Here is a 24,137-nt window from a genome sequence, read left to right on the forward strand (position 1 = left end):
CTCATGGTTAAGATCTCAGGCTTTGAGTCAAGCAAACTCAGGTTCTAAGTCCCAGCTCAGCTATTTATCAGCCTCAGAACCTTGACCAAGTTACCAAACCTCCCTAGGGTTCTGTTAACGGTAAAATGAGGATGGAAATGGGCAGGGATGATTGGAGGAGACACAATTTGTAAAAACTTGGTACAGTATGACATCTGGGAAACAATGAACAAATTATAATTATCGCTGAAGTGAATTTTAGTTCATTCTGACCCTGGCAGCCTATTCACTTCTGCTCACCCTCCCCGCCCCCAGGTTGAGAATCACTGCTGAGCATTCATCCAGTTGTATTGTGATGCATTGTCTCTGTGGCTGCATCTCTCACTAATGGGAAATCCTGGCAGGCAGGAGCCATGTCTTAATTCTAGATTCCCCAGTCGATAGCACAGCACCAGGAAGAGCAGCATCTCTCCAAGCTGTGTGGCCTCGGTCAAGTCAGTTGGCCTCTCTTAGCCTCAGATGTTTTCAATGTTGGAGAGAATAAGACCTACCAGAGAAGGCTGCCATGAGTATCAAATGAGGCTGTGGGTGTGGACGTGCTTCATACAGTGTGAAGGAAGCTGTTGCTGTGGTTTTGCAATGCAGGGTGAGAAGGGGCCGTGACTCAGGCCTGGCGTCTCGCAGCCTCAGGTTCGCGGCCTTCCACTTGTTCTTCTTCCCTATCCCATGGAACACCCATGGGACCCTTTCTTTAAACATTCCTCGTTGACTTATACCTCACCGAAGATTCCATAGTGACTGGCACAATGGCTCAGGCCTTTCCAGAGAGAAAGGGATCAGGGATGCACTGGTGGGAGGCAAGCTTATCTCAGAGTCTGACCGCTGAGAACACGGCAGTGAGCAAGGCAGACACGAAAGTCCCCCGGGAGCGTTCCAATCTGGTTGAGGGAAATCCCATGATGAACAACTAAATGTGTAACTAAAACATTCCGAAGAATAATAATAATGAAGAAAAATGGCATAGGCAAATTGGGGGTGCAAATATTAGAGTGGCCCCAGAAGGCCTCTTTAGGAGGTAACATTTGAACCAAAATTCAAAGGACAAGGATACAGCCAGTAAAGGTCAAGGTTATAGCAGTCCTACATAAAGAAAAGAGCAAAAAATATTTTTTTAATTTTTAAAAAGCAGTTTGGTACAAAATGGAGGTCACTGTAGGTGAAACTGCCGACTCAGGAGAGCCGTGGAGATGAGGCAGGGGGTTAGGCAGGCATCAGTCGTGTGGGGTCTCACAGGCTGTGATTTAAAGTGCATGCAGAAATAAAATGAACAATCACATGAAAGAGAGAACGTTACTTTGACCTCTGCTTCTCACGTGTACATCTGTTCAGCAGATGTAATTCAACATCTATTGTCTGCCAGTCACCGCACTAGGAGATGGAGATACAGAGACAAGTAAAATATGCAACAGCTTTTATGAGCCTGGTAACAGAGAATATCTATGCATGAGTAATTATAATGCAGTGTAAGGTTAGAAGTCTAGCAGAGGAATGCAAAGTAGAGGAAGCTTAGAGGAAGGGGTGATCATACCTTAGGAATCAGAAAAATTTCCATTCGAGTGAGGACACTTAAAGATGAAGCATAAACAGTAAGGCTGGAAGAACATGCCAGCCAAAAGGAGCAGCAGGTGCTAAGGCACTGGGGTGAACCTGTTCCGAACGAGCGGTCAGGTCACTTATATACATTATATATGAGTTATAAAGCTCTCTCTAGGGCATGGTAGATGAGGGTTAGGAATAAGGTACTGGAGGCAGGGAGACGAGTGAGTCAAGTTTACAACAAAGCAGGTCCAAGATCTGCATTTGGTTATTAGCCACAAAAATGGAGAGGGAGGGAGAGATATTTCCAAGGCAAGATGCGCTTTGTCCCCTAACAGGACCCTAAGTCCCCAAACTTCAGGGCACAACTGACGCTATGGGGAAGTCCCCCATGCCTCCCCCTTGGTTTCACAGACACCTCTGCTGGCGCCCTCTCTCCTCCCTGCCGCCAGCCCCCGCCTCCTTTCTCGGGAAGCCTGGGTCTCCCCGGAGCGGGTCTGCCCTTGGGGAAGCCTCTCGGCTCCGTGCCCTGCAGCTCGGCTGACATTACGGCGGAAGGAAGAGGGGTCCGGTGCCCCCCGCATGCACATGTGCTAGCCCCGGCAGGAGCAAGCGCCTCCGCGGAGGAGTCCAGAAAGAGGGAAGGGGAGGCTCGCCAGCATCTCGGTCCGGTCCCAGGCGCCCAGGTCGGCCTCGGAGGAACGGCAGCCGCCAACAGGTTCGTAGACCGCGCGCTCGCGCTCTGCTGCTGAGCCGCCACCTCCGCGCTGGGGCAGGCTCGCCAGAGAGACCCTGGCCACAGGCCCGGGCCGCCGCCGCGCTGCGGAGCCCCCCGAGGGCGGCTTCCTCGGGCCCTCCCTCCTGCTCCCGGCAGCTCTCAGCGCGGCTGGCTCTTCCGGGGCGAGGCGCGGAGGGCGCCACGGGCTTCTCCTCGCTCCAGCACAACCTCGGGGGCAGCTCCTGGGCCACGCAGGGCCAGCCCTGCACGGCAGACAGCGGCCGCCCAGCGGTTCCGCTCCTCGTTCGGTCCGTGTTCAGCGCCACGGCCGCCCAGGACAGTCCCGCGCCCCGCGGGCTCCGCGCTGCACGTCAGCACCGCCGCGGCGGACAGTCCTGGCCAGCCGCCCGCTTCCTGCCGGCCGCAAACAAAGCCAAGGGGCTGGGGCCTCCCGCGCGCTGTTGGGGAGGTGGGGGGCAGGGGTGCACCGCTTGGGGGGTTTCGGCTTTCCCCAGAGCAGTGTCAGGGGCGAGCTGGCGAAGGGGGCCTAGTCGCCATCGCGCTCTGGTCTGCAGTTCGCGGAGGCCTGGCTGTGCAATGGCGGGTCCCAGCGGGAAGCCGCAGAGGCAGGGAGGCACGGAGGGTCCCGAGCTCCGGCTGGGCCTGCCGGACCTAAGCTAAAAGGGAGGGTGCACGGCCGCCTTCCCTCCACGTCCCCCACCTCCACTCCAGCTCAGGACTTTGCGAGTGAGAACCTAACACAGGTGCCCCAGGCTGGCGGCTGCAAGCACGGCCTCGGGCTGTCCTCCGAACATCCCTAGAAAGTGCGAGGCTGAGTTTCCGTGGGGGAGGGCGCCGAGAAGCCACGGGGAAGCCGCACAAATGGGGCAGCTCCATGCTCCCCCCTCCCTCCTGCCCAGGGTTCCTCCCCTTCCTCCTGAGTGAAGCCACAAGGAAGGAAGGGGGTGTGGGGAGCGGGCAGCAGACTGCACAGGCTTGGCTCTGGAAGGTTGCAATTAGCAAGAAAGGAGGCAGAAAGAGCATGAGAAGCTGAGAGGTGCCCAGACACAAAAGCCAGTTCAGCGGCAGAAAACCAAACGCGGGGGTGGAAACCTCTTCCCTGGGAGTTGGAGCTGGAGGATCCTTGGATCACGTGAACAGCTCTTACGGATAGTCTCACTGGCAGACCCAGCCTGCAGGACAGAAGTGATTTGCCCAAGGTCATGCAGCAATTTAGTAGCAGAACAGCGCCTAAAACCCAGGCTCCCAAAACCCTGAGCCCGTGTCTAACATTCACAGAGACGTCTTTTAAAATCCCAGATGGAGGGAAAAGAGCTGAGTAGCTTCCATTCTGAGTCCAAATCTCAGATCTGTCACTGGCACATGACCTTGGGCAAGCGACCTTCTGAAAAGACAGGGTAACAGCATCCATTTGTGAGGACTTTAAAAACCTGTATAATGAGATTGGGGTGGTGCCTAGTACATAGTAAGTGTTCCAAAAACAAAAAACAAAAAACCGGTAGCTACCTAGTGCGATTCTCTTTGTAAACAAGCGCAGAAGCCCGGTTATGTCGTAGGCACTGGCTGGGCACTCGGGAGACAGAGAAGTGTCCTGAGCAGGGCGCAGAGCGGCCCAGGGAGCGGAAAACGAAACAGGTGCGCTATGAAGTGGTAAGTGCTTTAATCGAGCGTACCAGGCTGTGGGATCTCCCACGCAGGAGAGGTGCACTGCGAGGAAAGAGGGGGCAGAGTACCTTGCACAGATGGATCTGCGTGGAAAGGCCGAAAGGTGTGAAATCACAGCCACTGGGGTGATGTCACTGTGCCAGAGGGGCCTTGAGTTGGGGACTGTGAAATGAGAGCCAGGAGAAGGGCTGGAGCCGGTCTCCAAAGGGCCTTTTGTGATGAACTATTTCCAACATAGTATTTAAAACAGAAAGAATAGTGTAGGAAACCCCCACGTAGCCTTCACTGAGCTCCAACAATTGGCTAATTTTGCTCCATCTCTACCCACACCCATTCTGATCTCACACACACGCATACACACACAGACTTATTTTGAAGCAAACTCAAGACATCATATCATTCGGCGCAGAGGGATTTTTAACATCAATAACAACGTCTGCCATTCAAACGTTGTTCCACTAACTCAAATCATGACTCTCCTTCCTCGATCTGTTCTGAACATTCCTGTTCTTGGCAGAAAGTTTCGAGACAGGCCCCACTATGGTGATGAACCATGTGCATTAGAGAACCTATATCAGAAAAACACAAGGGGCACATCAACCCTCAACAGGTCTAACCAAGCCAGAATTGTTTCTCCCTCCTACCTACGCTGTGGCCAGAGACCAATGACTATCTACCAGGCTGACCAGAAAACAAATTGAGCCCCATGAAGGAAAAGAAAAAGTGAGAGCTTTCCTTTCAAAGTAATCTGAGCAGCAAGCTCATAAACATAGAAGGCCTGAAGTCGTGGAAGTCGTTGATTTGGAAATCACCAAACCCAACAGGCACATTTTACAAATGAGGAGACGAATGTCAGAAATGGAAAGAAATTTACCCAAAGCCTCACAGTGCTAAGACCAGAACCCAGACCTTTGAACTCATAATCTAGAGTTCTTTTCAGTTCCCATTTTCCCCGGAAGATTAGACTTTAGAGTTTCTCAGCCTATAAAGGTAGGATGCTGTAGCCTTCCCTGGAAGGAAGAGGGGGAGGGAGGACGAGAAATGTCCTTCCTGGTTCTCCAGAGGATGACCTGCATGGCAGCTGCCTTGGAGACACCTTAACACACTTCCCTTCCATGTGCTTTCGAGGAGAGTCGACGGTGGTGGTACCTGCATTCCGGCCACTCAGCAGACCGCCTGGCTGGCCCCTTGGTTCTCATGAGCAGAGGCTCCGCAGTCAGACACCCAGACCTCGCGTCTGTGGAGTTTTGCCCATCCTGCTCGCCACAATCGGACGCATGGGATGCCTCCCTCTTTTGCCCATGTGCCCTAAATTTGGCTGCCTGTGCCTCTGCCACAGACCCCTACTTGGAGGTGTTTTGTTTTTCATTGTTTATTCTATTATAGTTGTCTCAGTTTCTTTTTCCTTTTTGCCCCCCTCCACCCAGCCCATGCCTCTCGCCCATAGCCAATCCCCTCTCCGTTGTCTATGTCCATGAGTCATTCGTACGTGTCCTTTGACCAGGCCTATGCCCTGGCAGACCTCGGAGCTTTGTACCTTTCTGGAACCTGAAGTGTCTCCTGCTATTGATGAAATGTGTCGGCTGTGGTGGGTGTGTGTTCTCTAGACACTTTGCAGGTCAGCATTTTCACTTTTAAAGGATGTTTCTGCTTGCAAAATGGGAAGGCAGTAGCATACAAGTTTCCTTCGGTCTTATGTGGACAAATTAAAACCCATGTAAAGAGTTGTAAGTATCCCTGGTGGTAGGAAGTCAGCAGAGAATGGTCAATAAAATTGCCTTACTTCTGGGAATATGATTGTAGGCAAGAAAGTGATAAAGACAGCGAATTTCAGCTTGTGAATTTATCCCATCTTTTAGCCTGAGATGAGACCAATTTAATATTATATTATATTATAATCTGGGCCAAATAGCATAGTAATAGGTCCGATCCCAAAGGGACATTGGTGAACATCTCTTCCCCCAACACTAACTCATTGAGTAGCTATTCTGTGTCAGGCACTGTTCCAGGTGCTGAATAAGATACCCCAGATCCCTGCCCCCGTGGGGCTTACAGACTTGCAGTAGACACAAGTCCTTAATAACAATTTTAAAAGTAAATATGAGAACATTTAAGCATACGGGCAGATAAGGAAAGTCTGTCTGAAATGGAGGCTTGAGTGACAAGAAGTCAGTCATGTGAGGATGTGGGGCAGAACATCCAGGCAGAGGAAATAATGCTGGCAGCGGCCCCAGGTGAGCCTGGACTGTTTGGGGACTGGCATGAGGCCACTGTGGCTGGAGCAGAGTGAGCGAGAGGGAGAGTGGCAACAGATGAGGGCAGGGAGGAGGCAGGGACCAAACCGTGCAGCGTCTTCTAGGCACAGCCATGACTTTATTCTGAGTTGAGTGGATTATCACTGGATGGTTTTAAGCCAAGGAGTGACAAAAACTGGTTCTGTTTTTAGAAGATGCCTTTGGTCGCTCCATGAAAAATGGATGACACGGAAGGCTGGGCTGGGCACAGAGTAGCACAGAGGGTGAGACACAGCCTGCCCGCTCCGCCCCAGGTGCTCAGCATCCAGGAGAGGAGTCAGTACACCAACAGGACAGCATTACCCTTGGGAAGGGGTGTGCAAGGCATTGTGGGAACACAGACAAGAAGAATTCATTCAACCTCAGAGGCTTCATGGAAGCCTTCATGGAAGTGGGTATGGCTGTTGAATTATACCTAAAAAAGGAAGGAGTAGGCCAGTGCCCAGAACAGACCGGAGGGCAACACAGCAGCAGTAGAGTGCAAGGACCAGGAGCCAGGCTGCCTGGGTTCAAACCCCAGCCACACCACTCAGCAGTTGTGGGGACATAGGCAAGTTCTTTACCGCTCTGTGTCTCAATGTCCTTATCTTTCAATGGAGACTGTGAGAAACACAGTACTTATTTCAAGGGACTCCTATGATGATTAAACAAGTGAAAATTCTATGTATGGTACTAGGTGGGTACTTGACATATTGGGAGGACCACTTTGTAAAGTATACAATTGTCTAACCACAATGCTGTATACCTGAAACTAATAAAAATTGTGTTGCATGTATAAAAAATTAAAGTTTGTGAAGCACTTAGTGCCTGGCATTTAGAAAGTGACATATTGGTTAAATAAAAATGGAGCCAAGTGGGGGTAAGGGAGCAGGGAGCATGCGCTGTAAAAGGTCAACTAAAGCTGGACTCTGAGGGGCCTTGGAAACCAGGCCAAAGGTGCCTGTCTTGCCCTGTAAGCAACGGGAGGCCGTCAGAAGCTTTCCAGCAGGGGGATCTGGGGTGGAGAGGGAGCTAAAACCCAAAGGTCCAGAGAGGGAAAGGGACCTACCCACAGTCACATGGACAGTTACTGTCCAGACAATGCCACCTGTCCCCTCTACTGATCTCATATTGTAGGGAGCAGGAGCAGTATATATTTTGTCCCCCCCCCCCCCACCATCCTCAGGGTTAGAATACCTAGGATATTCTCATTAAAGATTTGTGAAATACGGTGCTGAATTGATTACCAAAGAGGGCCGGAAAAGTCAGAAACCTCGAGTCCTCAAGAAAGTCAGTGCATTTTGCACAGTGTCTCAGGAAAATAAACCAAACTCCTAGAGATGCTGCCTTGGGGTCTCATGCCCTTGTGAACTCCGGCTTCTGTGACAAATGACACTGCCACCCACACCCCCGAACGCCTCCACAAGTTGCAGAAGCGTTGCCATGCAGGCTTCCGAAGGTGGTCTTGGTAGAGTGCCTGGGAGATGAAAAACGTTCCCAGACTCTCAGTGTGGCAGTTGCCCGCGTGGAGAAAATCTGTCTCCACATTTGCGAGAGGCAGGCCTTTCTGTTGCACAAAAACTTGCCATTAGAATTCCTGTCTTTGACTCGTCAGGAAGCTGTGACAGCTAAGCGGGCAAGTAGGGTCTTGCAGTTCAACCAGCAGATGGCAAGAAACTCAGAGGAAGTCAGATCCAGCCCCCAGGTTGCTGAATGCCTCCTCAGAGCAGGACCCGGGGCCAGGTGCTCCTCCGCACCGGAGCAAACGCCAGCCCCAGCACTTCCCGGCTGGGTGATCTGGGCAAGCCCCACCATGTCTCTGAAATTCAAGTTCATCACCTATACACTGGGGATAATACTGCCGGTCCCACTGGGTCATTTTGCTTTTGATTCTGACAGTGGGGGGTTAGGGTCACCATCCCATTTCACAAATGTGGCAGCCAAAGTCCTGGGTCTGGCTCATGGAGTGTTTAACCCTCACTGAGCGCCTCTGTGGGCCAGTGACCAGCTCAGGAGCTAGAGAGAAATGAAGAGTGAGACATGGCCTGTGCCCTCACTGAGCTCGTGTTCTAGTGGGGAGACAGAAAACAGTGAGCAAACAAATAATTTCACCACATTATGTAAGTGCTAGGAAAAAAATAAAAGAGGCGGCGTGCTACGGAGATCGGCAGCTGCAGACGGAAGGCAGGAAGGGGAGACCTGAGGAAAGAGGCGCTGAGGCTGACATCCGGATGGGAAGGAGCTAACCACGGGACAAGTGTCCAGGCAGAAAGCGCAAAGGTCCTGGGGTAGGCAGAAGCCTAACAGGTTGCAGGACAGGAACTGAGTGAGCGAGGGAGAGGGTGGTAGAGATGAGGGCAGAGAGGTCGACGGGGCCAGAGCAAGAAGGGCCTTGAAGACTGGGCGAAGCAAAGGCTGGTATAATGTACACTGTGGTTGGGTCATTCCCTTGGTCACCCCACTGGTGAGGGGCCTGAGGGGCAAAGCCCAGGTCAACGTGATTCCCTGGATGCCCCCTTCAGGCGCACAACCCCTGCTGCCATCTCCGGAGCAGGTCAGCCAAAGGGCAAAGTGATGGGTTCCCCTGCTGGTACGTAAAGCCGCTGGCTGGCTGGCTGGCTACCAGGTGGGCACCACAGTGCAGGCATCCTGGTGCCACGAGGCAGGAAGGGCAGGGAGGAGACCGGGCCGGCTGCAGCTGGGGTGAGGTAGGGAAGAGAGGCACCTGCTTCAGGTGCAAAATGTAAAGGGCGCTAAAAACTCAGTCATCAAGGCAACCATCTGGTGCAATTAAAACAAAATTAATGCAAGAATTTCGTGACAAATAAAATATCAAAATTTCCAATAAAGCCAGGATTCTAAAAGGACCTGGCTGAGGGTGAGGGAAATGGGATGAGCCACAGATGCACAGGGTCTACTCCTGACCCTGAGATGGGCGCTTCCCGAGCGCCAGCATCGAAGCGGGTCTGCTCGGGACAGGCTGAAAGTAAGAAAGGGTTTCCAGTTGGGACCTCAGGGACCACTGCCTGCCTCGGCCACGGAGACGAAACCTCAGCAGGGACCACACAGCCAGGACCTGATGCTGGGCCTACTGCGCCAGGCACTGCTGAAGTCAAGTAGCCTAGGTTTGGACCCATCCTTTGTATGCTGTGGGTCCCTAAGTAAGGTGCATTGCCTCTGCAGCCTCAGTTTCCCCAACTGTGACCCTGGAGTTAATGAGACAAAGTGTCCAGGATTCAGTAAGATGCTAGTTGATGTCTTCTAGCACCTAGCGGCTCAAAAGCGTGGTCCACAGACCAGAGACCTCAGCATCTCCTGGGACCTTGTTAGAAATGCAGAACCTTAGCTGCGCTCCAGACCCCTGAATCAGAACCTGCATTGTAACAAGACCCCCTGAGACTGGTATGCATGCAAAAGTCCGAGAGGCTGATCAGTTTTTGGCACGTAGAGAATGCTCAATAAATGATGGAACCTCTGCCTGCCCAAGTCTGGGTTAGATCTTGAGTTGGGCAAGAGAAGAAACCTGAGACAGAAAGAAGGGCCTGAGGTGGCCACCTCAGTGAATCTTCAATGGTCAAGCTTGGAAGCCAGGGAGCCTGGCTGAGCTCTTTCTATACCTAAATAGGTCCTCTATTTGTTCATCTGAAACATGGGAATAATAATAGCAAGGACTTTATTTGGTGGTTGTGAAGATAAAATGAGATAATGTTAGTAAAACCCTCAGTACAGTGCTTGGCACATAGTAAGTGTTCAATAAATACATGCTGTTTTTGCTGGTAGGGGTGAGGGTGGAAGGAGGGCTTGAATAAATCATTGCTGAGTATAGCCCATGTGATGAAATAGGTAACATTTGTATAGCTCTTTGTCGCTTATAAAGCATTTTCATGTATACTATTTCAATTGACTTCCCTAATCCTTTGGGTGAGATAGCATGAGATATGTTTCTTTTATAGAGAAAAAATTCTAGGCTCAGAGGGGTGAAGTAACTTGTCCAAGTAAACCAAGATTTAAATCCCTGAAGTCTGACACTAAAATTTATGCCAGCAATAGAGCATCCAACCAATAACCATGAAAAAGATCAAAAATGGGGGAAGACAATATTTGACTCTAGAAATGGTGTTATCCAGCCTCCTTATTTTACAGAAAGGAAAACTGAGACCCAAGACAACTGTACTTGAACAACAATAGAAGGAAGGAAGGGAGGGAGGGAGTGGGGCAGGGAGGGAAGGAGGGAAAAAGAAAAAAGAAAAGAAGGAAAACTGAGGCCCAAGGAAGGGAAGAGGCTTGTCCAAGGTCACACTCACACAGACTATTGCCCTGGGGTCAGAACCTAGCTTGCAAGGCTCCCAGTCCAGAGTCCTGTCCAGTGTCCGGACCCACCTCCCCCGTCTGATTGGCCAGCCTCCGCCTGACAAGCCCAGGGGCTCAGGCTGCAACCGGCCAGGGCTGGTTCCCTGGGCAGGTCTGGTGGACAGAAGGCATCCCAGCTCCACCTTCCCTGGCAGCCCAATCAGAGCATGAGTGTGCAGAAGCTGGCGTTGCCAAGGTGAGGGCTGCAAGGTTGCTAGGACACAGCTGGGGAGCAGTCAGGTGGCAGAAGAGGCCTTGGCTAGAGCTGGGACTGGGGCAGAGACCAGGCTTGCCACCGTGACCTTCCTGGGAGCTGGGGGAGGACCTCCAACTCCACAGGGCGAGTCAACCAATGAGAGGGCTGGTGCTCACAGACCCGGCATCTCCACACTTCACACACCATCTGAGCCTGGAGGCTGAGTCCATCCTCCCTCTACCCCCAACTCAGCAAGTCCTGCCACCTGCTCCTTCCATCCACCTCTGCCTCTGTCCCCAGAAGGAGCTCTCCAGAGCACAAAGCAAGCGTCCTGTTAAAAGCCCATGCCCCATGAAAGCCCCTCATCACTGACCCAACACCCTCCCAGCCTCATCTTTCTCCCCAAGGCCAAACCAAATTCTTCCGAGAGCCTGAGAAGAGCGGGCTTCCTCCATGACTCTGCAGATGATGGGCCTTCTGCCTAGAAAGCCCATCCTGCTCCAGTGTCCTCTAAGCCTCAGCTGAGCCTCGCCTTCCCAGGGAAGCCCTCCCTGCTGCCTCCTGGCAGCGTACACCTCTGACAAGCCTGCTTTCGCGTGGAGGCCACAATGGATTTTAACTCCCCACTTTCCTGTTGGTGTCCCCATTGGACTGTGAGCTCTTTCCATCTCATGCCTCGAGTAAGGCCAGGTTCCAGCTATGCAAGATCAATACTGCTCTGAGCCTCCATGCCCTCCCCTGTGAGACCGGGATGGTGGCCTGGGCCGTGCCGGGCTAATGGGAGTGTTAGAGGCTGTGGGTGTAAAGGGACTGTCGCTGTCTGTACCCCTCACCTGTGAGAATAACAGCTGTTGTCTGAAAGGGGTCTGTAAACAGTAAAGTCACATTCAAGTGTAAGTCATTGTGATTCTGATCGCTAACACTCTTGATTCCTATAAGCCTCTAGACCTGAGTCATCCTGATGTGCCTTCTGCCCACCCTTCATTCAGTGGGCAAAATGTATTTAATACCAACTCGGTGCCAGGCAATATGCTAGCTATTTGGGACTCAGCAGGAGGAAGACATTAAACACTTAATAGTGCCACCCATCCTTCTTCCCTTGCCTTCTTAAAGGTCACCTGTAGGACCCAGTGCACAGGGGACCCGACCGAGGCTCCCACATGCCCACTCCCTGGACAGTCAGCAGGCTGCGCCCACATCCACTCTCCCCACGTCCCTGCCTGGCTGGCCCAAAAAAAAAAAAAACACCCAGTAACATCTGCCCTGTTTCCAATCCAGGTGCTAGTTTTAAATTCAAGTACTGTCAGCTCCCTGACAGCAGGGAACACGCCTGCCCTTTTCACGGTGGAGTCACCGGCATTTAGAACACAGCCTGGCCCAGTCGTTCAGTCACTCATTACTTATTCATTCACGCACTCGACGGGTGATTATCAAGTCCTGCCGAGTGCCAGGCTCCAGGAGCGGCAGGGCCCTGCCTCCCCACGCGCCTGTTCTAGCGGTGGGATGGGACTGAGGGAGAGCATGTTGGGAAGTAGTAGTGCCAGAGCAGCGGAGGCCCGGGGTGAGGTGCGGAATTACCCAGGGTGCCCCGGGAAGGCTGCCCGCAAGGTAGCAAACGGCCTTGTGTCGGCCAGAACCCCTGCTTCCGGGGACTACCTTCCTGATCTGGGCCAAACCCTCTGTCCCCACCTCCATAAACGAGATGAGAACCTCCCCTTCCTTAGTTACAGTGAGCAGGACTGCAGTATGGGAGGAAGAAAGAAAAGTTGAGGAGGAGGCGCCAGGCTGTGCTCAGGCCCAAGCACACATCTCAGCCTCTGCAGCGGCTGAAGCCTTGGCGTCCACCCAAGAAACGCGCTCACTGCCGCGGGGTGGAAGGATCAAGGATTGGGGGTTCTGTTCCGGCTCCCCACTCACCGCACCTGTGTCCCCATCTACACAGCAGGAGTGGAACACGGACTCACGGACCCTGACCACGCGGTGCAAGCACACTCATTGGGCACTGCTCAGTCAGCAAATAACCTGGGTGCCCACTTTGTGCCAGGCCTTCCTGTGCAAGGATGTGGAAATGGCCGTGTAAGACCCAGCCCTTGCCTTTTGGGGAGTGCTGGGCGCCTCCTAGAAAAAAGCGAGGGGCTACGACATAGTAGGTATCTTCACAGACATCATCTACTTACCACCGCCAACAGTGGCCACAGGCACTTACACGGCACCTAATGCGCGAGGCTGCTGCTACTAGCAGCCCCATTTTACACGTGAGGAGCCTGAGGCTCCCAGAGGTGTAAAGGATGTCAGCCAAGCCAGAATCCCAACCCAGGTAGGACCGACAGTAAATTCCGTCCGTTGTCACCGGTCAGAAATCACATTTAAGCCAGACAGCAGTGTGGTCAGCAGAATGACATTGCCTGAACCTGTGACCAACTGCTGTCAGGAGAGCAGGTGAGGCGGAGTCAGGGGTGGACCTGATGCCCGGCAGGCCCCCCACCCTGCCAGCCCCCTGCTGGGATCCACAGCGGTTAGTGGTGGCCTCAGAAGAGGCAAGGCACACCCTCAGCGGGGTCCAGGGTTTGATGCCCATTCTGGAAGCCAGCTCCCCCAGAAGCTCTCTCCCCTCACCCCCAACACCCTGCCTCCCTCCCCCAGGAAGCTGTGTGTCTCTGGCACGCTATCTGCTCTGCTCACTGACTGAAGTCCCCTGCACCCCAGCTTGGCAGGAAAGCAAAGGTAAGGGAATTCAGGGCTCACCTCATGGGTGGTGCCCAGAATACCCTACTCTTGGCAAGGGGGTCAGGACGACGTTTCCCCTCCACAATCGCCGAGAACACTCCTAAGTGGGAGTGAGACAGGTCAACTGGGTGATGCGGTGCAATGGCGTTGCTGTGCATTTTTGGAGCCGTTTACAACAGAGAAGCACTTCCATGTGTGTTACCTTCTTCAGTGATGCTCCCCCTAAAAACCTTAGGTGCCTTTGGTATCCCCCGTTCACAGATGGAAAACGGAAGCTCAGAGAGGGGCAAGCCCAAAGATACGTAACTGATAAGGGGCTGAGCCTGGATTCACACCTGCTTTTTCTTGTCTCTATCGCCCAGTGGCCCCTGCACCTTGGAGGTGCTCAGCACGTGTCCAATGAGTGAGTAAGCGAATTAATGAACTGCCCGAGAGCAGTGGCAGGGCACAGCAGTGCTGGAGCCTAGCTCTCCTGTCACTCCCAGTCCCTGCGCCCTTTCTGCTGAACTGTGGCTCCGCAACCCCCCACCCCCAACGGCCCCACTCCAGGATCTCAGGCATCACGCGTGTGGCTTTCGTCACCCCCTCCTGTGGCAGACAGAGGACGAAGGTAGAGCCGACAGGCTCAGCCCTTCTTCTGGGGGCCCCCAAGCTCAGATCACACACAGCGTCCCTTCAGCCACATTGCCTCTTCTCTGCCACCCACTACCAGTAATCCAACGTGCAGAGTTGTAAACTTGTTTCTTTAAATAAACAGTCTTGAGTTTCGTACCAGATAGTCTTTTAAGAGGAGGAACGTCTCCAGGCCACCTCATATTTAGCATACAGTGAGCCACATATTTGCACAGAGAGAGTGTGTGTGGATACAGAGATCGCTCCCTCGCCGGAGCTATCGTTGCTCACCCAGATGGGAGCTATTTATGACGCTGAGTCATCATAGCTAATGCCACTGAGGGATTCCAGGCTGGGCTCCGAGCCCCAGCATCACAGACCTCGCGGCTCTCTGTCTCATCCTCACTGCCACACATGGGAGACGGTCATCCCCCGTCACAGTGCCGGGACAGAAAGAAGCACTGGGGCCTCGGGAAATGAGTCCTCCTCATCACGGGGTCCTATTTCAAGTCAGCGTTTTCCACCCTGAGCACCGCACCCTTCCAGGTCATCCAAGCAGGTCCCTTCCTTGTACAAGAGAGAAAACTAAGACCCAGAGGGGGAAGAACGCGCCCAGTGTCACGCAGCACGGCAGTGACGCCGCTGGTCCTAGAGCCCAAGCCTTCTGATTGCTGTCGGGGCTCTTCCCCTCCCCCGTCACCTTCTTCAGTTCCATCTCCAATGTCCTGCCGTTGCAGCCCAGGGAGGGGCTTCCTATCCTCTGAAAACTTAGAGGTGCCACTGAGCCCTTCCTCCCTTAGGCTCCTCCAAGCGGGGAGAAGAGGCGGGCTGGCTTGGGCACCCCCCGTGCTTCATGCAGGACCTGCTCGATGTGTGCACACTGGGTTTTAAACTTGAGACCAAAGAGTACCAGTTCCTGGGGAACGCTAGGTCTCCATTGGAACAAGTACCCATTTATCTCCACCCTCTCTTTCTTGTCTCTAAGCCAGTTCTCTATCCATGCAAAAATAGACTCCCTCCCACTCACCACCTACCTCTGTCCAATTCTACAATGAATCAATTTTATTAATAGGCTTTGGGATAGAAACTTGACAAAGGCTTTTTGTAAAAGTCACCCTTTATCTCCCTATATAGTTCACTTCTCAAAGAATTCTAATAAACTGGTCAGGTGGGATTTCACCGTATATAAAATATTCAGTAATGCACTCTTTCCCTCTATATAGAATGTGTTTGTTTAAGCATCCGACGATCTCCACCCTTTATTATAAAAAACTATTGACTTGTCCTAAGAGACAGTGGGATGAGGTGGAAAGAGCACAGGCTTTGGAACTAGGGCTGGGTTAAATTCCAGCTGGCCACGTGCTGGTTCTGCATCCACATTGACTGCTGAGAATTAAATGAGACAATGTCTGTAACATATCTGGCACATAGGAAGTGCTCAGTGCAGGTCTGTGAATAAATAAATGGATGAATGAATGAATGAATGAATGACTCAGGACCCACATGGTTGAGGGACCAGCTGACAGCCCCAGGGGGGTAGTTTGAGAAGCCTTGGGGAGTGGACCCCAGGAACGAGGCTGCTGGTTGGGCTGTCTCCAGACCAGGAAAGTCCGTTCTTTCTCCAGCCCCTTGTGCAAGGGGTTCCTCAGCTCAAGGGAAAGTTTGAGTCTGGAATCTATGTTCAAAACAGACAATTTCTTGAGAGTAAAGATTGTGTCTTGTTAACTGTAGAATTCTACCTTCTCCAAAACTAGAGCCTCGCTCAGGGTAGTATGGATTAAGCAAAGAGAGATATGCAGTAAGTAAGTATTGAGTTGCGTTGACTTGAGTTGACTTGAGTTTCCCTGGCTTGAACTGACTTAAATGGTTTTGAGCTTGCTAATGAACCCAGCTCTAGGGCCTACCAAGAAGAAGCTTCCTGAATTTAAGCTTAGCTTAAACCTGGTCCCACAGCACATGGGAGACCCAAAGGGGGATGTTCTGGGGACCTCTGGGGTCTTCCAAAGATGGAGGCATCTCAGAAGAGCCTGAGGAAAAGAGCTATGTTGGCTTGGACAGGGGTCACCACAAGGCCAAATGTCCTTTAAGAATCTTTAAAGCTTATTGGAACTCTGCCAGGCTCTTTCCATAGTTTTAGAGTGAGAGACTCTTCTCTCCCCGGTGGAGGAGGGCCCTTTGAGAGTTCTCGTTTCAGTGGGAGATGGTCTCTAGGTTCGGAGGGGTTCACAGACTCCACCATGAGGGGAGAAGGCAGACCAAGGCCAGGAGCCAGGCAGAGCTTCATGTTACAGATGCTGGCACCAGTGAAAGCTGGTCCTCCTACTGGGATGAGGGTTTGGGGGTCTCTGAGTAAGGTGTGATTCTAACTCCAGACTTCTACCGGGCATTAGTTGCTGAAAGGATCACTGACCCAAGGACCATAGCAGGGCATTAGACAAGACCTCTGGCATCTCCGTATGGAGGGCAGCCAGCAGCACGGGGGTCCCGGGCTGGTCCCATCTCAGGCCCTGCTCACCACAGGATGCAGCCAGGCACCGGAGAGAGGCAGGGACCGAGGAAACGACGACATTCAGTGAGCAGCATCTGCTCAGGCCCTCACTGTATTTACTGTATTTGGCTCTGTCTGTGTGCGTGTCGCACACGCTGGACTGAGGGCCCAGCAGAGCCACTGCCTCAGGCCTCCTTGTGTCCTCTGAGCACCTGGGCGCAGGGGAGACGCCCGTGTTCGATGAAGGAATGGTTAGGTCAGAGCAAGGCCAGCGGATGATTTCAGGATAGCAAGATGGAAATTTTCAAGATTTCAACATAACAAAGGTCCAACGTAGAGATGTCTAGACAGAAAAGATAACACAGACCCAGGGGTTGCCCCTCAGGAGTTTGGCTCACAGGGAAACTCAGACTAAGTAAAGCCCAGAGACAGGGTGGGGCACTGTGAGCTGACAGCGACGTCCCTCGGTGTCCCGGACTCCTGAGATGGGTTCTGCAAGGCCGTTACAGATTTGGACAAGGGACGTTCCCCAGAAAAGAAGCTCTGGACCAAACAAACCCATTTAAATTGAAAAAGCTCCCATTTGGCCTGTTTTATATATTGAATTTCCACACACATTTTCATTTTTAAAGGATTCTTTAGATTTAAAAAAAAAATGCATTTGGAAGGCACTCACAGTGAAAGAGCCCAGGCACCAGGAGCAGGACTGCCTGGGTTCAGACCTCGGTCCCAAGCCTCTCCCGCCGCGGGACTTCAGGCAGGGAACGCTTGAGCCTCTGTGTCCTCATCTGGAAACCGTTTTTCCAAGGGTGGGTGGAAATCAGCTAAGATGCTACAGTGTTTGCCAGAGACCGGCACGTGTATGATTGATGGTGAACGCAATGATTTTAGGTGGTATGTGGATGAACAGTTATTATTTTACTAGCTCACGATTGATGCCTGTTAGAAAAATATAAGCAGCACACCAAACTCTGTGATTTATGGAAATAATATAGCATTTTCTTTTAAAATAAAATTATGTGCTTTTAAAAAGGCAACTCAATTTAAATAAAAGTACTAAGTAAATGAATAGGACGGATATGGCAGAAATCAGGAATGTGGCGCATGCATGACTGAAATTCGGGGGGGGGGGGAATGAGATAATCTGTAAGACACTTACCACAGCATCTGTCACTTAGGAAGGGCTCAAAAGGATTAGTTTTTGCCTGCTTCTCTGCATTTTAACTCCCTTAGATGGCTGGACCTAGACGCAAGCTCATCCACTGGGCAAACTAGCTGCCCAGGCCTAGTCTGTCTGGAGTAGCATGTGGTGGGCACAGAATGGGCAACGGCAGTCCAGTCCAGGGGGACAGCTGGCCGCACAATCTCCCAGCAGGCCGAGGCTGCGGAGCCAGCGTTTGCCGAAGACTGGGCACCACCCATCAGTGGTCCACGAGACCATTTTAAGAGTTATTCAGTTAAATATCACTGGGTGAGAGTTACTCCCTTTTCAGTTGACTACATCAATGGGAGATTCTCAGTTTGAAGTAACTCCTTAAAGCCTCTCTAGCACTTGTTGATCTTCTTTTTCAACAGAGGCCCAGCCTTCAGCTGGCAGCAGTATCTAGGTGCAACTGAATAATAATATTGCATTTTCCATGTATTTATTTTTACTCTTATCTTCTATTTATAAAACATGATAACAGGTTTCCTGTTTATGAGAACGATATCATGCTACTTTTACAAACAGTATGTATTAAAGGTTAAAAAGAGAGTCTATAACTTTTGCTCAGTGTAAAGCAAACCATAGTACAAGCAGGACGTACACATGGAGACAAGGTAGAGGTGATCCTAGACCGGGGAAGACCAGGTGGCACCGGAGTCCATGGCTTCGGAGCCCATGCTGGGCCCACAAGCAGGACGTTCCCAGGCTCAGCCACAGGCTTTGGGGCAAGCCTCGTCCTGGGGAGCACAAAGGAGGCCCCCATCCTAAGAAGGAGGCAGGTCGCCAGGCAGGTGACCCAGAGCCTCCAAACTAAGCCAGGAGTCCAGGGACCCTGGGAGTGGCCCAGCAGCAGCTGATGTGGTCAGGGCTGCACCACAGGATAGGGACGGAAGAGATCCTAGGCCTCTGGTCGCTGGTGAGGCTGGGCCTGCAGAGAGTGGCCCAGCGGCTCCAGCAGAGACGAGGAAGAAACTGAGGGTAAGAAACAGGCAAGGCCTGACTCCTCAGTCTGCACCGGCTGGGTGTTTAGAGGAATCTGGTATGAACCCAAACTATCCATGCCAGCCTGTGAGAGGCGCTGTGTATGAAATAAGGTGTATCGGTAGCCAGTAACAGAAATCAAATCTGTCCCCTCCAGCAGAAGCGGAGGTCGTTGAGAGGTTATCAGGAAGCACCAGAACCAAAGGGGGCATGGGCGACCAGGTCTAGGGAAGGACAGGCACCAGAGCCGACCAGGGCCCTGGGAGCAGAGGCTGAGGCCAGCTTTATCGGGGTTCCCCTCGGAGATGCGTCAGCCACAACTGTTTTTCCCTTCTTGCATCACTCTGCTCATGGTTCACAGCTCCAGGGAGGAGACCAGCTGGCCCAGCTTGGGTCCCGTGCCCTCCTGGATGGCAAAGGGCACAGAGGCTTGATTAGACTCCCTCCAAGGTTGAACACTGAGGAAGGGGGACGGGGGAGCCTCAAAAAGGAAATCACGGGGCTGTTACTAAAAGGGAGAGGGGTGGATTGTGGGTAGCCAAGGCCCGCAGTGTTCTACTCTGAGGAGCCAAGGGAGGATCAGGCAGTGCGGTCCCCTGGGCCTGACTCTCTGGGACTGTCCCTGCGGCTTCCTTTCTGCCACCCTGGCTGGACCAGGGCCATTGTCCCAGCAGTCAGCTCTAGGTGAGGCAGGCTTCCGGTGAGGGGCTGCTGGGTCCTCTGCTGGGCTGGGGGACGGAGATGGCTGGACAAGGCTGGTCCCTGGCCCCAGGGCTGAGGAGGACCTGCCGGCCTGAGGAAGTCTAATGAGAATTGACTCACTCAGAGGCTGCAGACCCACAAGTCCACAGGCTGGAGGCAGCAAGTGCATGAGGGGAGCCGTGGTGACCTGGAAAACGCAGACTGTCTACAGGCGCCGCCGCCGCCAGCCACAGCCACTACCAGCCGCAGCCGCGGCTACCACACAGGCACGTGGACCCGGTGTTGGCCAATATCCTTATTTTACTTAAAGGGAAGTCTCAAATCCAGATTTTTATGTGAGACTTCTAATTTTTAAATATTGTCAACTACCGGGAAAAAAATGTAAATATTGTGCTGACCAAACAATACCTGCTACCAGTTCATCGGCAGCGGACTAACGTCTGTTCACCTGTCACACCCCGGCTGAGAAGTCTCTTCCTCCGGGGGCCCTTCTGTGCCTTGCCGTCCCTCCACCTTGCCACCCTGCCTTTGGCGCCCGCAGGCCCCGTGCTCCCTCCTATCATAGCACTGACACTCTGCATCCGAAAAGCTCATTTGTTTCCGTCCGCTGCTCTTTAACTGCCTCCTCGTGGGCGCGCCCCCGGTCTCATCCTGTCCGTGCTGAGCACCTGACACCAGGCACCGTGGCGTGATGGAAGAGGGGCTGCGGGGACAGCATTTGTCAAGACAGCTAGGCTGTACGATGGTAACAAATTAATTCTGGAATCTCTGTGGCTTCACACAACGAAGGCTCGTTTCTTCCTTGTACAAGTCTGCTGTGGGGCTGGAAGCTCTCCTGGCAGCTTCTTTCCAAAATGTGACTCAGGGGTTCAGGCCGGCTCCACTGTTAGGAAGCAACAGAAGAAAGTGGTGGGAGAACTCACGCCCACTCTGAAACACCACGGCACAGAAGTGGTGTGTGTTGGCTCACCCTACAGCCCGCTGGCCAGAACAACTCCCACAACCTGTCTCAGCACGAGGGGCTGGAAACATGCGTGGGGTGCGTGGGGACAGACCCGGGGCTGCAGCTGGCAGTGCTGGGAGCTCGGAGGTCCCGCAGGTGGAGCCAGGATGCCGGTAGAACAGAGGCAGCCAAGGCCAGCCTCCAAGGGCAGTGACGGGGCTCTGCATGGTCGGTGCGTGGGAGCACCTCTTAATTGGCAGGGTTAACTCAGGACATCAGAGAAATGGGAGAGGAATGGGGGGAGAACTTCATTAACTTGAGCTTTCCACCTTTCCTCATTTTCCAATCAGTAGAAACTAGGAAGTGAGTATCAAGTTGCTGGAAAATAGAGGTCAAGCACCAATGAGCAAAGCATTTAGGACGAAATCACCTCCTGGCTGCTTGGCATCTCATTTGAGGTCCATGATGACCTGGAAGTGACTCCAGCTGCTCAAAAGGCCTCTCTTTTGTGATCAAATGCCAGTGCAACCAGGGGTCCTGACCCTGGTTGTCAGCCGTAGTACATCAGTGGCCCTCTCTGCAGGTGGCTCCGAGGCACTTGCCACGCCTCTGTCAGGCTGGGCAAGACGCAACAGCAAATGCTTCCTTGGAATGGAACCCGGGGTCTCACACATGCTTTAGGAAGAGGGCCAGCTTGGGAGCTAGAAAGACGTGGGTTCAAATTCCACTCTTTCCTCATATGTCAGATTTATAGCAACACCCTTCACTTGTCTGAGCTCTACTTTCATCATCTCTCAAACGGGATTGGCAGGCTCCCTGCCTGGCCCGGGCCGAACCTGTGGCTCCCTCCTCCCCGCATATGAGAGGCAGCATCCCTTTGTCTCCTGCAGCTACAGCAGGCCCCTGGCAGGTTCCCCGACTGCCAAGAGCAGGTGTGGCGGGCACAGGGGGAGCCCCCGCCCCCCGCCGCCCAGCGCCCCTCTCACTGCAGCTGCTGCACCCAGGCTGACAGCCACACAGTTAGGCCCAGAAAGGCCTTTCTCTTCGCAAGGGTTTTCATCTCAGAGCCCAGACGCCTTTATTTTGGGAACCCTGCGTGGTAAAGTGCCTTGTCAACGCCACCTCCGAGCAATGCCCCCACCCCCACCACATACACCACACACTGCCATCCTGCCCGTCCTTTCATTCGTTAATCCACTCGGCATTTGGTGAGCATTGCAGGCACCCTGCTAGGCACCGGGACACCCACAAGGTCCCTTGTCCTTGTGGCCTTTTCCCGCCATGACTTCCCCTGGGGGAGAGACGACTAAGAAACAAGCAGATGGATACAATAAACAGGATCACTTTGGATGGCGCCCGGGACCACAGAGATGGTGCAGGGCAAAGCTATGATGGAGAGGGGCAGCCGGCCGACCACCCATCCCCAGAGCGGAGTGGGAAAACTCACAGGCCTGCGCCTGCAAGTGTGTCCTTCTCTAGTGTGGGCTCGGAAGGCAGGTCCTGGAGAGAAGAGTCGCAACGCAGCAACCAGTTGTGGGGCAGGTCTCAGGGTGTGGTATCCACAGGTCCTGGCTGCTGCTGGCCCCCAAGTGTTTTGTCCCCTCCCCTTTCTTCATTGCCAGGTCTACCAGCTGCTTCAGGCCTGCCAGCTGTCCCGATTACCTTGCCTTCCTGCCCCAGTGGGAGGGAGAGGGGTCACAGGAACTTTTCCTTGTTCGGCCAGCTTCTCCCCACCCATGTTATAAGTGGATCCCTCCAACTCCATGGGATTCGAAGCAAACTGAGTCCTTTCCAAATGGTTCCCCCCAAAAGACCTGTTCAGGACAACTGAACCAGCCCCTGCCGGCCCCCCCCCCCCCCGGTCTCCGCCCCCCCGGCTCTCTCCCTTTCCCCTCCCCAGGCAGCCCCCTTCCTCTGGCCTTCCCCTGTCACCGACGCATTGTCGTTTTCTTTGTGCCTCATCTCAATTCCCGCCCCCCACCCCCTGCCCAGTCTCCCTGCCACTCTAATTCACATCCTAAGTGTACTTTTTATCTGGACATTAATTTACTTCAAATACTTTTTTTTAAAAAAAGTGCATTGAGCCCCTACTGGGTGCCAGGCATGGGGCAAGGAGCTTGGGTCTAATCAACAATGAGTCAAGCATGGACTTCCCTGGATGGGAATGAGTCATGTACTTAAATAAGGGACATGGGGAGGCTGAAAGTGGCCGATGTTACAAAGAACATACTGATGAGGGCTGAAAAGCAAAATAGGAGGGGGACTTCTTGGAGGAGGTGACTTTTTAGCCAGACCTTGAAATAGGGTTACGCAACAGAATAGGAACTGCCTGGGGTGGAGGGGGGAGTTCCTCTCCCGCAGGCGAATTGCTCAGTGCCCTCCCCCCTCAAATCTAAATCCTGCTCTCCAGCATCCTTCTTATTTAGCCACCAGAGTCTTCTGAATACAGCAGGGACTTGGGCTGCTGGCAGACCCGGGGTAGAGTCCCACTGACTCAGCTCCTGGAGCTTTCAAGCGTTAGCTTCACCATCTGTAAACAGCCTCCTAGGATGGTTGTGAAAATCAAACATGACAAAGGATAGGGAAATGCTTTCCTACTGTTAATGAGACTCTTTACTGTTAATGAGGGCAATTTGACTGCAATTTGACTTCAAGTGACAGAAACCCAACTCAAAATGGCTTAAAAGAAGAAAGAAAAGTCTGACAGTGCTGGTGTCGGGCACACCTGAACCCAGGGGTTCACACGATGGCCTCGGACGCGCCCGAGAGCCTCGATCCTGCTGTCCTCCAGTTGGCATCGCTGCCAGGCGGGCTCTCCCCCTCAGAGTGGTGGCACAGCACCCGCCCCATGGGGGAGTTGCGCCCACCAGCGACACAACTCCCATGAAATAGCAAACCCCATTCCCAAGGGTCCCAGCAAGTTCCTGGGGTTGAGTCTCAGCGGGCTGATGGCTAACCATCCCTACAGCCAGGCCTGGGTCACACGCTCACCCCTGGAGCTGGTGATGATGTCATCTGCCCACCCAATCCATAAGGACCCTGAGAGGGAAAGGAATACATTCTGCGGAAGAGGGGCTGTTGTACTGTTACCAAAAGAAGGGGTAACACGTGCTGGGTGTCAGTCCCCTTGGGGAACGGAGACAGGAAACACGGAGGAAAAGAAGGTTCACTCCTTATCTCTCAGGTCTCAGGCTAACTGCCATCTCCTCCAAAAAAGTCTTCCCTGACTCCCCAAGGCTGTGTTGGGGGCCCTCCCCTGTGCTCCTGCAGCACCTCACACTTCCCTTATCATCATACTCATCATATTTGTGACAATTCCTATCAACCTGTCTGTCTCCTTCACAGCTGAGTATCGGGATGGCAAACACAGTGCCCGTCTCAGGTGTTGCTCCAGTGTTGACAAATGCTGAACACTTAGTAAATGGTCCGATGGATAAATAATGGAGAGCGGGATGGATGTTTAGATGGATGGGTGTTTGGAGAGATGAATGTGTGTTTGGATGGATGGATGGATGGACGGATGGATGGACGGACGGACGGACAAGGAGAAAACTGGTAAGATCAGTTTGGGATGTGCTAAGCCTAAGCTGTCTGTGAGCAGAGCTGTCCCCCAGGCTGCTGACAGATGGACCTGGAGTTCAGGAGAGAAGCCTGGGCTGGAAACAGAGGTTTAGGAGCCGTT

At 53.0% G+C, this 24,137-nt stretch overlaps 1 protein-coding gene across 1 annotated transcript in view; it reads left to right on the forward strand.

Annotated features, from left to right (window-relative positions):
• The first annotated feature begins 2,026 nt into the window (after window positions 1-2,026).
• CPLX2 (complexin 2) overlaps window positions 2,027-24,137 on the forward strand; it is a 66,844-nt gene continuing 44,733 nt past the window's right edge. Inside the window, exon 1 of the mRNA XM_054573564.1 lies at window positions 2,027-2,293. The gene's annotated coding sequence lies outside the window, so the exon portion shown is untranslated. The remainder of the gene's footprint in view (window positions 2,294-24,137) is intronic.

This window comes from Pteronotus mesoamericanus, unplaced genomic scaffold, assembly GCF_021234165.1.
Source record: "Pteronotus mesoamericanus isolate MK-2021 breed Mesoamerican mustached bat unplaced genomic scaffold, CSHL_Meso_final contig_1, whole genome shotgun sequence".
Classification (NCBI taxonomy): Eukaryota; Metazoa; Chordata; class Mammalia; order Chiroptera; family Mormoopidae; genus Pteronotus; species Pteronotus mesoamericanus.